This window comes from Strix uralensis, chromosome 15 (genome assembly GCF_047716275.1).
Source record: "Strix uralensis isolate ZFMK-TIS-50842 chromosome 15, bStrUra1, whole genome shotgun sequence".
NCBI lineage: Eukaryota > Metazoa > Chordata > Aves > Strigiformes > Strigidae > Strix > Strix uralensis.
Genome location: NC_133986.1, coordinates 15,407,721 through 15,419,723, shown reverse-complemented (window position 1 = coordinate 15,419,723; position 12,003 = coordinate 15,407,721). Strand labels below are relative to the sequence as shown.

General features: G+C 34.9%; 1 protein-coding gene across 10 annotated transcripts in view; it reads left to right on the top strand.

Annotated features, from left to right (window-relative positions):
- SOX6 (SRY-box transcription factor 6) overlaps window positions 1–12,003 on the top strand; it is a 375,192-nt gene that overhangs the window by 328,275 nt on the left and 34,914 nt on the right. The window lies entirely within an intron of this gene.

Below are 12,003 nucleotides of genomic sequence, written 5' to 3'. Positions count from 1 at the left end.
TGTGTTACAGATTTACAGGAAGTATTTATTTATTCTTTAAATTAGCTGAGCAGGAGAATTAGCTAAACAGAGATGGATTTAGAGATCAGCACAATGCAGCAAGATTAAAAAACCCTTTCCATCTGAATTAATGAATTTCAGACTGCTTTTCATAAACTAGTTTTTCAGAAGTCATCTGTGAAGCCTTGTATAAAGAATTTTTAAAGGTAACTTAATGGGATGGAGAAAAGGTTTAAAATTATCTACTAGGGCTGTTGCAGGAGATATTAAATATTGATTTATCTTGGAGTAAGAATCATACTAAAGAGTGAGTCTTGTAGTCAGATCAATTTATCTGGAATACAAACTATATGGCTGTGTTTAGTACAATGTCAACATGAATCTTAAACAAGAAGATGTGAAAGTTTGAGCATTTAATCTAAATCAATTGGCTCTGCAAATCTTCAATTAAAAAAAATATCTTAAGAGTTCAAACTGAACTGCTCCTAAATGTTTCAGGTGGTTTATATTAAAAAATGCTTCATTTAGTCAGTCATACTATATCATAACCTTCTCCTATGCATCTTGTTGCAGCTAAGAACAAAAATCCACAGACCAAGGCTTTTCCAAATCTTAAGTTTTTAATACTTCAAACTCTCTTGAAAACCCAATGTAAATCGTTCAAGTAATCTGGCAAATAACCCTGTAAGCAATTTTCTGCTACTTGCCACTGCTACTGCACTGCCAAGCTTTTGGTCATAATATAAAAGTTGGCTCAGATTGTATTTAACCAACTAAAACTGATTATGTTCCTTTTTCAGACATAAATAGATACCAGCATGCCAGCTAGTGGTACTGGCTAAAATATTTTTCAGTATGTATAAGTATACATAGGTCTCCAGTAGGAAGTCCTTTATCCAAGTGTGACATCAAAGTAGTACATCTCAGATAATTTAAGTGTTACGTTTGCTTTTGTTTGTACTGTTTTCTTCAAACATATTCATTAGACAAGAGCAGAGTCCTTAATGTTCCATGACTGAAAAATCCATCAGACAGATTTATGGCAGAGGCAGTGTGGCATAACAGCCAGTGGACTGGCCTAATGTTCAGAAGTCCTGGGTTCAGTTCTCAGCTTAATCATTGACTTTCTGGGTAACCAGAAGATAATAATTTCCCCTCTCTGTGCCTGGAGATATTGTTACCAACCACCTTTTTAGAATTATTTGAGTACTAACTAATGTGCAATGGTAGGTGTTATGATTGTCTACATATGTAATAGTAAAAAGCTCCAAAATACTGATTGCTTCCCCAGGACATTATTATTTTCTTTCCTGTAAGACATAGCTAGAAAATATGACCACAGTTATGAAGTATACAAGTATACAAAGGAGTAAGGAAGGTATGAGACAGGAAATTCCCTCTTGCTCACAGATTGTATTTGTCCACAGAACAACAAAAATCTTCCACTGGAATGAGGTGCTGGAATGTTCCTTCCATGAATCACATGAACTTTCCATATATGTCATCTAGAGTGGATGAATGAGGATAGGGGAAAAGAGAGAAGTAGTTCATTTTAAATGCAGAGAGATGTAGTAGGACCCAGTCTATGCTTATGCTGAAAACGAGGTCAAAAATAGGTCTTAAGTTGGACATGAGTGGCTAATATGCTCTGTGGGTGAAACCACTACTTTTGAAACTCCCATTCAAGATTGGTTGTTAAGGTATAAAAGCATTTTCTAAACTGTCATTGTTGCATTGAGCTGAAGAGTACTTTAATGGATATCTTATGTGGGAAATTTGAAACAAGCTTTTCATGGTAAAAACAAAACAAGGTTTATAAAATCATTCTACTTTAAATGAAAAACTAGAGGATGGATTTTTGCCAGTAGCATTAGCTATAGATGACTAGCAGTTTTGTCTTTGTATTTTGCAGCAGTAAAACCACATAATTTTTTCAGCCTGTAGGTATTCATTTTGCATTTAAGATGGTTTCAGGTGTAAGAGTTCCTGGATATTGCATGAAAAAAAATGCATAGCCTTCAGTTACCCTTTTAAGTACTCTCTCTCTTGCAGTATTTTGATTCATACTTCCTGCATGGCAGAGTTACTCCTTTGGAGAGATGTAAATCTCTCCCAGTTTCCAGGAAGTATGTATTTGCCTGCATTTGCATGTCGGACGTAGCAAATGGAACCTTTATCCTACTTTATCCGTTGCTTTTGTTTGTTTGTTTTGATGAATTTATAGTCTTCATAAATCCAGTTCGAGCTGCTTTTTCCTTGATGTTTTTACAAACATAAATTATGAGCAACTTATTTCTGATTGTATTAGAAAGATAAGTAAATTTCATTGATAGGGAGTTGTTCCTTTGCCTTCAGCTAGGACATTGTTAGTGCCAGACCTTGTCCACTTGCACAAATCCTTACAGACCTGTGTTCTTGGCTTTCTATTGTTTTATCCTAAACGAGAACAATTCTTCATACCAGAAGGCCTGCAATCTACCTGTCTCAAAGGGAAAAGGGAGTAACCATAAGCAGGAGAAAGCATCTTTTTCAGCCTAGAAAGAAGTTGTTTAATTTTTATTCTCAGATTCAGTGTAAACATATGAGAACTATATACTTTGGCCCTGATTCAGTGAAGTGCATTAGTCCATTCTTAATATAAGTGCATAAGTATTCCCCTGGAGTTAAGAAGTGCCTGTTCATGTCCTTGAGGCCTCTGTTGGATTGGAGTGAAAGTACTCAGCACCTTACAAGATTAAGGTCTAAATGAGGCTGCAAGAATTTGCAACTCACTGTTTTGTTCTGGTTTTGTTTGGTTTTTTTTTTTTTTTTTTCCTGTTGAACGAAGATTAAAGACAGGAGATAGTTGAGGGGTACATCTTTATTATCACAGGCATTACGTACATCATACTTGATATTGTAATCATGCAAACAGTAATCTTGCCTTCCTGACATAAACAGAAAGCAGCACATTTTCCTGAGGCTGAAATAATCAGAGAAAAACATGGCAGTGATGGGGGTACAAGAGGCAGAACACTGCATAATGATGTTATTATCATTGTTCCATTGTCACCCATCCTTATTCTTTAGTGATATGTTTCTTTTCTCTCTGAACATAACAAAAAAGGCCTGAGTATAAACAGAGTAATATATAAGCAGCAATCATAAAATGCAACCTTGAAAAAGTATATTTAAAATGCTACAAAATAAAAAAATAAAAAAAACCCCAACAAAACAGCTTGATAAATACAGAAAAAGCCTACTTAATCTATATATGCATAGTATGCAATTATATATTTGCATCCAGCACAAGGCAAGGCATATATTTGAAAATTGTTGGGATTTTGTCAACTGCCTTGATTTAATTTCTAATTCTAAATATAAATATGACCATTTAAGCCCAAGTGTCTTTTGCATCACAAATTTAAACTACTTCAGGTGTCTTCCTGAAAATGGGATGGAAGAGCCACATCTAGAGGCGTGCATTGCTTATAGAGATAAACAGAAGGGGTAGGTACCCCCAGTGACTCATTCAGAGTATCTGGGTTAGATATCTGTACTTCCAAAGCCCTGGAGGATTTACCCTAATGGAGCTACTGGAATCTATACTTACAATACTATTCATGTTCAAAGATTGCAAAAAAAAAATGCACAGAACTCAGATTCAGATTTTCCCTGAAGTTGAGTTCTTTAAGTGTAAAAATACTTGCGAATAGAGTATTTGAAAGATTTGCTTTTAAACCTTTATAACTACTACCCACATGTAGAGTAGGAAAAGTGCATTTATTGCTATTTGATAATTGATTATTGCATCACGTAGTCCATTTTTATCACAGTTTTTCCAGTATTGTTTGATCATGTCACAAAATCTGACATGTGCCTATCATAAGGCACAGTTGAAATGATGGAATGAAAGTATCTATAAGAACATAAACTGTCTTTCTCTTAGCTTTTACAGGTTTAAAAACAAACATATATATATGTCTGTTTGCATGTGTATTTCCATATTGTTCATAAAAGAACATCATATTGCTTCTCAAGATGTTTGACCAGTGGCATGTGTGTCTGTCTGTGTGTGTGTTCTGGATTTTTTTAAGACCTTTCTTTTCCCAACTTTGTGTGGAGGGCAGCTGAATTTGCTTTGTGCTGTTGAGGTTTGCAGAACACCGCAATGAAATTGAAATTGGTAACTTCTTTTCTGCCTTTTTTTTCCATTCCAAAAAAATTGTTGTGCTGAACCTAGAATAGTTTTGCTGGTTGTTATACTGCTGTGGCTTCTTGCTAAAGCTGTGTTTTCAGCCTGGAATATATTACTAGATGATTAAGAGAAAAGCAGATTCACAGTTTTGAGGCTAGTAACCAGATCTCTGATCTTCTGTTCTGATTCTAATGCATAACAATACTTTTAATGAAATTTAGTCACAAACAGAGAAGTTTGGGGAAGCATGCAGATATAGGTACAGAATCATGGCATTGTCTAAATTTGGTAGAAGTATTTCTGTACACTTCTATGGCATTTCAGCATCTCCATTTTTAAATACTTGGTGAAAATTAAGCCATAACTGACAAGGTCCAACCAGCTGCTAAATTAAAGTGAAATATAGCAAAATGTATATTATTATTCCTCTGTAGTATTTAGTCTACTAGGAAAAAACCCCTTTGTTTTGCCATGTCCTTTTGCATTTATTCTTGTAACTCAAAATGTTAGAAATTTGAACGGCCACTCTGAAGGTCCAAGAGTAGCTATTGAATTGCATCCATTAGTCACTTTACAGCACAGAAAAAAACCCATCAGTCCTGCTATTTCCTAGTAGAAGTGTATGTCAATTGTAATTTATGTTTATTTTTTGTCTGCCTCTCAAAATGCACATGTATGTGTTTAGTTAAAAGAAAATGTGTTTTTTTAAATTGTTACATTCAGATTCTTTCTAATTACAAGGTAACTAGATTTAGTCTATACCATTTACCAGTTCTCCCTTAAATCTAGTGAGCAATACCTCATGTTATAAAAGAAAATTAACTTCTCTCCCTAGAAGGCTCCCAGTTAATCATCTGTGGATGTTGGTCAGGAGGGAAGGGAGCAGCAGAGAGAACGAGGGAATTTCTCTTTGACCCTGACAGTTGAACAGCTTACACTCTGGAACATGAGATTTGATTATCTTAGCATGTGTTACTACAAATGTTATTAACAGTCATAAAATTATCCAGCTCTTTTAAAAACAAGTGACAGCCCAAGCTTTGGACTCTTTCTGACCTCTGGTGAATTCTACAGCCGTATTATGCAGAGTGTAAAGTAGTAACTCCTTTTGTTTGCTTTTCATTTACCAGCTGTTAATTTAATTGATTGTCCCTTTGTTTTTTCAAGGACTAATGACTTCTCATCAGTCTAAGGTGGAATTCCACAGTTCCTGTGATGATTTTTTTTTTTTTTTTTAAATCTTTACCTTCTAGTTGATGTGTAATTTTACTGTAGGCTGCTGTATGAATTTGCTGCTGAAACAAAGAGTTAATCAGAAAGTTCTCAGATATTGCCATGCATCATGCCTTTGTGCATGAATAAAAAGTTGGAAACCGCATGAAAGCAGTAGTTGGGTTACCACACAACTGGATATGCTTAAGTCTGAACGCTTCATAACTCTAACTACTGGGGAGTTGCAAACTTATAAATAACCTTGCAATTGGTTAAAACCATATTAAAACCATATGAACAAAGACATAAAGCATTTGGTTAAGGGGGCTCAGTAAGTGCAGTAATCCTGTTGAAAGTAATCTAACCAGGGCAGATCCATAGCTTAGGAGTGCCTGAAAGTGTGGCAACAGTTACGGGTATGTCAATACTTCATGTGTAGGAGGGCATAATATCCTACTTAGGTGGAAACATTTTCTATCTGTTTTTTTTTTTTTTTTCTTTTAAAAATATTTTTAAATTCATACACTTATTTTTAAAGGCAAACTTCAGTGCACTGAAGTCTATTAACTTATTAGTATGTGCTGAATGCTCCCAATAATCAGGGAATTCATCTAAATCCTTCTTATTTGTGTTTGGAGATCAAGATGAGGACTGCTTACCCTAACCAGAGACTCCAGGAATTCTGATCCTTAAAATCAGACTTCCAAAATAATTGGCTAAAGAGAGGGTTTACAAGTAGGCCATTTGGGTTTGTATTTATCTATCTGATGATTTTTTTTGCCTTTAGCACTCCTGTTTCAAACTTTTTTCAACACACTTTAAATTTTGATGAAATTTCAGTTCTCAGTTTTGACTCCCAGAACCTGGGTCTTAAAAGAAGAAAGTCCCATATCATGACAATCACTATGAAATTCTGTTACCAGCTTTGGAGTATTTTCTGCTGGTGATAGTCTTGCATATGTCACATTGTCACGTGGAAGCCAGCTGAGGCTTGCCAGTCAGGCAAAGATATTTTAGTGTAAATTCCCTGTTATCTGCTTTTAATCTCTTACTTTTCAGTTATGCTTTAAGATGGAAGAATATGTTTAAAAGGGGACCTAATGGCTTCTGTCTCCCCACATCTTTTCAAGCAAGCTTTGAGCAAGCTGTTTGCTTTGAGGCACTGTACTGACACACAATCTGTAGTCTGTGGCAGGGATGCTAGTCCATGCTGTATGTTCAGCATGCAAAGATAGTACTGGAACAGTTTATGAACAATATAGGGGCCTTCAAACACTGAAAACAGCAGTATGTCAGGGTGAAAATTCACTGAACTGTCCCTTTGGTCCCTGAGATCATTGAATTCAGGTATTTCACTTACATAAAAAATAAAGTAAGGTCAGGTTGTATCAACATCATAGAACTCAGCATATCCTTCGTTTGTGCAAACCGTAAATCAGTGGTTGGAAAAGGTACACTTTGTATCTTGTAATATCTTAAAATATCAGCATTCCTACAATAAGTTTGCCTACTTTGCTAATTTAATTTCTCTGGTTTCTTGGAGCAACTCCCACCGCTATGATGTTGAAAACAAATTCTAGATATTCACCACAGTTCTGCAAAACCAAAGGCCTTGCTTTTAATTGTAAAAATAATGCCGCTATTGTGTTTATCTACTTTGCCATCCAAAGAATTCCAGCAGTTGCATGCCTGCACACCAGTAGGATGATTGACATTGTTGTAATAAGGTTAATGTTTAAACTTCCCACCCGTAATAACTAAAATATCCAGAGATAAGGCTGAAAGTCAATTTGTAATTATCCCTGCCCTGCCAAGATGTTGCAAAAGATTCCAAGTGGAGGTAATTTAACTTTTCAGTCCTAGCCATTAAAAAGTAGTAAGAAGATGAAAAGCTCGGGACATTTCTATCTTGACTTCCCGGGGGGGGGTGGGGGAAGGTTTTGTGCTTCCTTCTTATTCAAACTGGGAATAATTTTCTCTGTGTTCTAGTGAAAATGTCCTTTTTATGTTTTCAATATAGTAAGTTGTTTGCCTGTTGTTTACTGTCCATGGTACATGAAGGGAATAGATCACAGTTAGCAAATAAGTTACTAGAACATTTAGTCTGGAATAATTCAATTGAAATACATTTCATACATAAAGACAACACGTGATAATTATTTGTAGTCATTCTAACTAAAGTACTGTCCTCAGAAGAAATAATATCCCTTCTGTCACATGCTCTGGCTTCTGTGAATGACCTGTATTAATTCAGTTTCTAGAAACTGGCTCTTTAAATTAATGCTGGTAACTGCTTCCATGCTAGACTATTGAAATAAAAGGTATTACATCATTGTCCAAATATGTCTATTTAAATAAAAAGTATTTGTTTGCAAAAAATATATATATTTTAAATCTTTTACACAACGATCAGCATGCATGCCATTTTCCATTTCAGACTAAGCATACATTTCAGATGTGGAAAAAGCAAGCATGTTGAAATAATTTGAGGCATGGGTATAGTCGGATCAGTCTTGGTAATCCAGAAGGGAGGGGTGCCCAGTGTATTATTACATTTCGTATATTATTTTTCAAGAGATGGATGCAATCAGTCATCTTCTCGCATATGGTTTGAAAAAAAATTGTCTTGCTGGCAAGTAAACTGTTATTTAAGTACACAATCCACGGTACTACAGAAACAGTTTTGCCAAACTTGTCCAAGTATTCTCACATCCTTAAAGATGGTATAAATATCATTTATAGCAAGCCGTTTACTTCAGACTATATGGAATGCCTTCCTGCTCCCCTGATCTAAGTGTCCCAGTTTGCATTATGGCCTTTATTGCTTCTGTTTGATGGAGTGATCAGTAAAAATTTAATGACACTATAAAATAATAAAAATGTCATTAATTTACCACGGATCTTGGATGCAGTGGTTGTAAAGTTACATTAATAAACAGAATATTTTTTACAACAAAAAGCATTGTTACGTGGGAACGTATAAATAACACACATAAATTTAAGAGCAATTTTACTGTTAGCACACACATTATTATGGAATAGCCAATAAGTGTATAAAACATAGTATATAAAATTTTATGAAAATATACTGTGCACATCAAAAATTCAGCTTTTATCTAAGTGCAGAGAAAAGCCATTATTGTGTGCTTACTGTTTCATTGCTGTTCTTTCACGAGATCACAATTTTATATTTGTTTCTAGTCATTTGAAGTTTGCAGCCATTTCAGAGGTAGGGGCTACTGCTTCTTTTTCCTTTACTCCTTGCTTCACTAAATCATTCTTTTACCTTCCACACGTGAAGAAAGAATCGATACTTTCTGCCAGAAAGTGACAGAAAAGTTGCTAATTTAATGCAAAGCTAAAAATAATGCCAAAGGGGTTGAAAGGCTTGCTTGGTGACTCTGGAAATAAGGGATAACTATCTAGCAGTCTATCTGTCATCACTGGGGCTGCTCCATCACTGACTGTGATAATATGTGAATATGATGGATGCCACAGCCTTGTGGCTCATAACATTTAACATTCATCAGCTCTCACTAACGGGGGCTTTATAATTTAAATATCTTTATTTAATATGCAACATCTACCTCATACATCATAATTTCAAAGCACTTAGAGAACCAACAGTCCTGCAAGACAGTTGAGGAGACTTTAATTTTTTCAATAACTTTTACGTTTTCTGCATGTTTGTGACTGACAACGCATAAATAAGTGCCTAATTATATCACAGAATGGAAAATTAAGATTTGGCTGCTAAGAAGAATCTTTTTTCCCTTCTTTTTCTCATTTTAAAAAAGTGATTATTTTTACTGTGTGTTCAACATATAAAGAAGCACAAAGAATCTGAATTGTGCTGGGAAGAGCTTTCAGTTTTCTAGTGCAAACTCCAATTGACTGCGTTGATCTAATAATGTGAAAGGGTTGTCAGTGTCATGTCCTAAACCTTTTTTCTGAAATTTAAATGGGAAAACTTAATGTGACTATACAGGGTAAGCTCCATAGCCAGTACAAAAAATCAGTTCAAAATAGAGGTCCAAAAGGCTTTTTCACAGAAAACAAAATACCTGCACTGTCCATAGCAGTGCACTTTATTACAAACTCACCAAAGTTTTCTGTTAATGAAGGTTAGGGAGGTAGCAATATATCCAGTAGTCAATGTACATGTGTGCAAACATAATGCACAGGTAGGTAACATATTTGTTAGTGCAGCTATACATAGCCATTTACTTCAAACGAAGGTAATGCCTTTTTTTGTTCATATAGGAATATTATGTACAGAATCAATCTTCCTCTCAGTCCTTGCTCATACTAGGAAAAAGGTAGACTTTTAAAGGATTTTTAGTGCAAGTAACTATTCTCTTTAGGATGAATTCAAGATGGGAGCGAAGACAAATCCCATAAAAATGGATTGGAGCCTAGTGGGACAAGTTTCCTCTTTAAGAATAAATTTCTTATGAATTTGTTGTATTTCATGGAATTGTAAAGGCATCTGCTAGATAAAAACATTATTAGTATTAAGGAACATTTTTCTATATTTTACAGTTCTCTGAATTTGTCTAAACCCAATGCAAATATTGAAATTGTTTTACAATCACTATGAAGATTATTTTCAGTAAAAAAGCAAGCAAAGGAATGACTTTAAAAGGCATTTCAAAGACTTAAATATAGCTAGCTTTGTTACAGCTTTGTCTGAATTAGAAGGAGGGGGTTATGAAAAAACTATAAATACATTTCCTTTGTTTGACAAGAGCAGGTATTTTTATGGTATAAATGCTTTCATTTTACTGTTCCTGAACCTTTTCATGTAATTTTCCCTTTTCTCCTTCCATGTCAAAATATTGATATTCTTTCAGAAACTTTCTTTTTTTTCTTCTTTTTTTTTTTTTTTTTAACAGAATATTTTCTGGTAAAATCAAAGAGAATGAATGACTAGAAAGATATTCCAAATGTGCATATTGATATGTAGCAGAGTCTGTTGATTTTTATAGCATAAAGGTATTTCTCCTTCTTCTGAAACACACTTAAAGGCTGTTCTTCCAAGAATACTGCAGGTGCTGTATTAACATCCTTAAGAAAAAGCTTTTAGCACAAATATTTTGGAAGAGATAATATATGTGCCAAAAGCTGTTTTCTTAGTACTGATCTTTGTTTTTATCTCAACTGCAAATCAGCCCTTTGCAATGGAATGCAGAATCCTTGACAAACTTATTTTTTATTCTGTCTACCAGTAAAACAGATCCCATCCTGATGATTCAGGTGTATTGTTATATTGCACAACATCTTTCTGTAAAATATTGGGCCTCTAGTATTGCAGTGCCTTTCTGCAGTCACATTTCATTTGTAACTCCTTCTTTTCTCGTGAGTTCCTTTGTATGTATAAGCTCCTTCATCAGCCACAGATTTTACAGAAGAACATAAGAAGTTAACCAAATATAAAATGCGGAGTTATTTTGTTCGACAGCTGCAAGACTCTGAGTAACTTGTAGAAATGCAGTTAGTACCTGAAAAGCCTCAGCTGCATGTTGTAGCAAATCCAGTGTCAGGTTGTGCTTTCTTGTCTTCCTCTGCAAATTAAACAGAAAATAATTTAAAAAATCCATGGCTGAAGGAATCGAAGAATGAGGAATCAAAAGAATTCCTCAGTTGTTGGCCTGGTGGGGTTTTATTACAGAACGATAATGATAATAGAAAAATAATCACATTGGAAAGCAGAAGTATTTGGAGGTGGAGCAAATGAGGCATCAAGGCCATCAAGTATGTTTTGTCCTTAAGAACATTTCCAAGTTTCTAACCATCTTGCAGGAGAGAAACTCCTAATGTTTTCTTCTTATGTCTAGTATGCACAGCACAGAACTAGGTCACTGAACAATAGACTGAACAGCAATCAGCACTCTACTTCTGCATAATGCATTAAGTATAACATGGAGAAACTGTTCGTAGAGCTGAAAGCTGGTATTTCATGTCTGTAAATTCAAGCTGACATGACATTTAATATTGTTTCATAGTAATGAACAACAAGGTTTCATTCATTCACAAGTACAACATAATGCCAAGTTTAGTCTGAAGAGGTAACAACAAGGCAAGAGGGAAAACATGCTATGTTCCTTCAAATGAGAACGCTAAATTAATGATAACCATTGAATGCTTTGCTACTGATACACAGTACTACAGAGGCTACTACTGTGAGACAATATTACACTGTCATTTATAGTGCCCTTGTCCAGTAGTTGATTGAGGAACTGGGTTAACACATAAAATACCCTTTAGTTTCCACTTTCTAGTTCCAGGTTTCCCATGGAGGTCTCCAGCTCTCAAAAGCTTTCTGTTTTTCTATTCTAGCAGTGTGCATTCTTCCCCCCCCCCCCCTTTCTTTTTTTTTTTTTAAATCTCCTTAGGTTCCCTTTCCACTGAGGTACAATTTAAATTCCTAGACAAAATAATAATATCAGTTCTGTCATCTATTATTCTTTCTTTCAAATACTTGTCTTTGAAAACCTCTTGCATAAAATTCAGACTTGTGTTTTCTCAGAGGTATGAATGCAAACTCAAATCTCATAGTGGGGAAAAAAATGCTTCTTCCATTAAATTAGCAGTATATTTTAATACAAACTCTT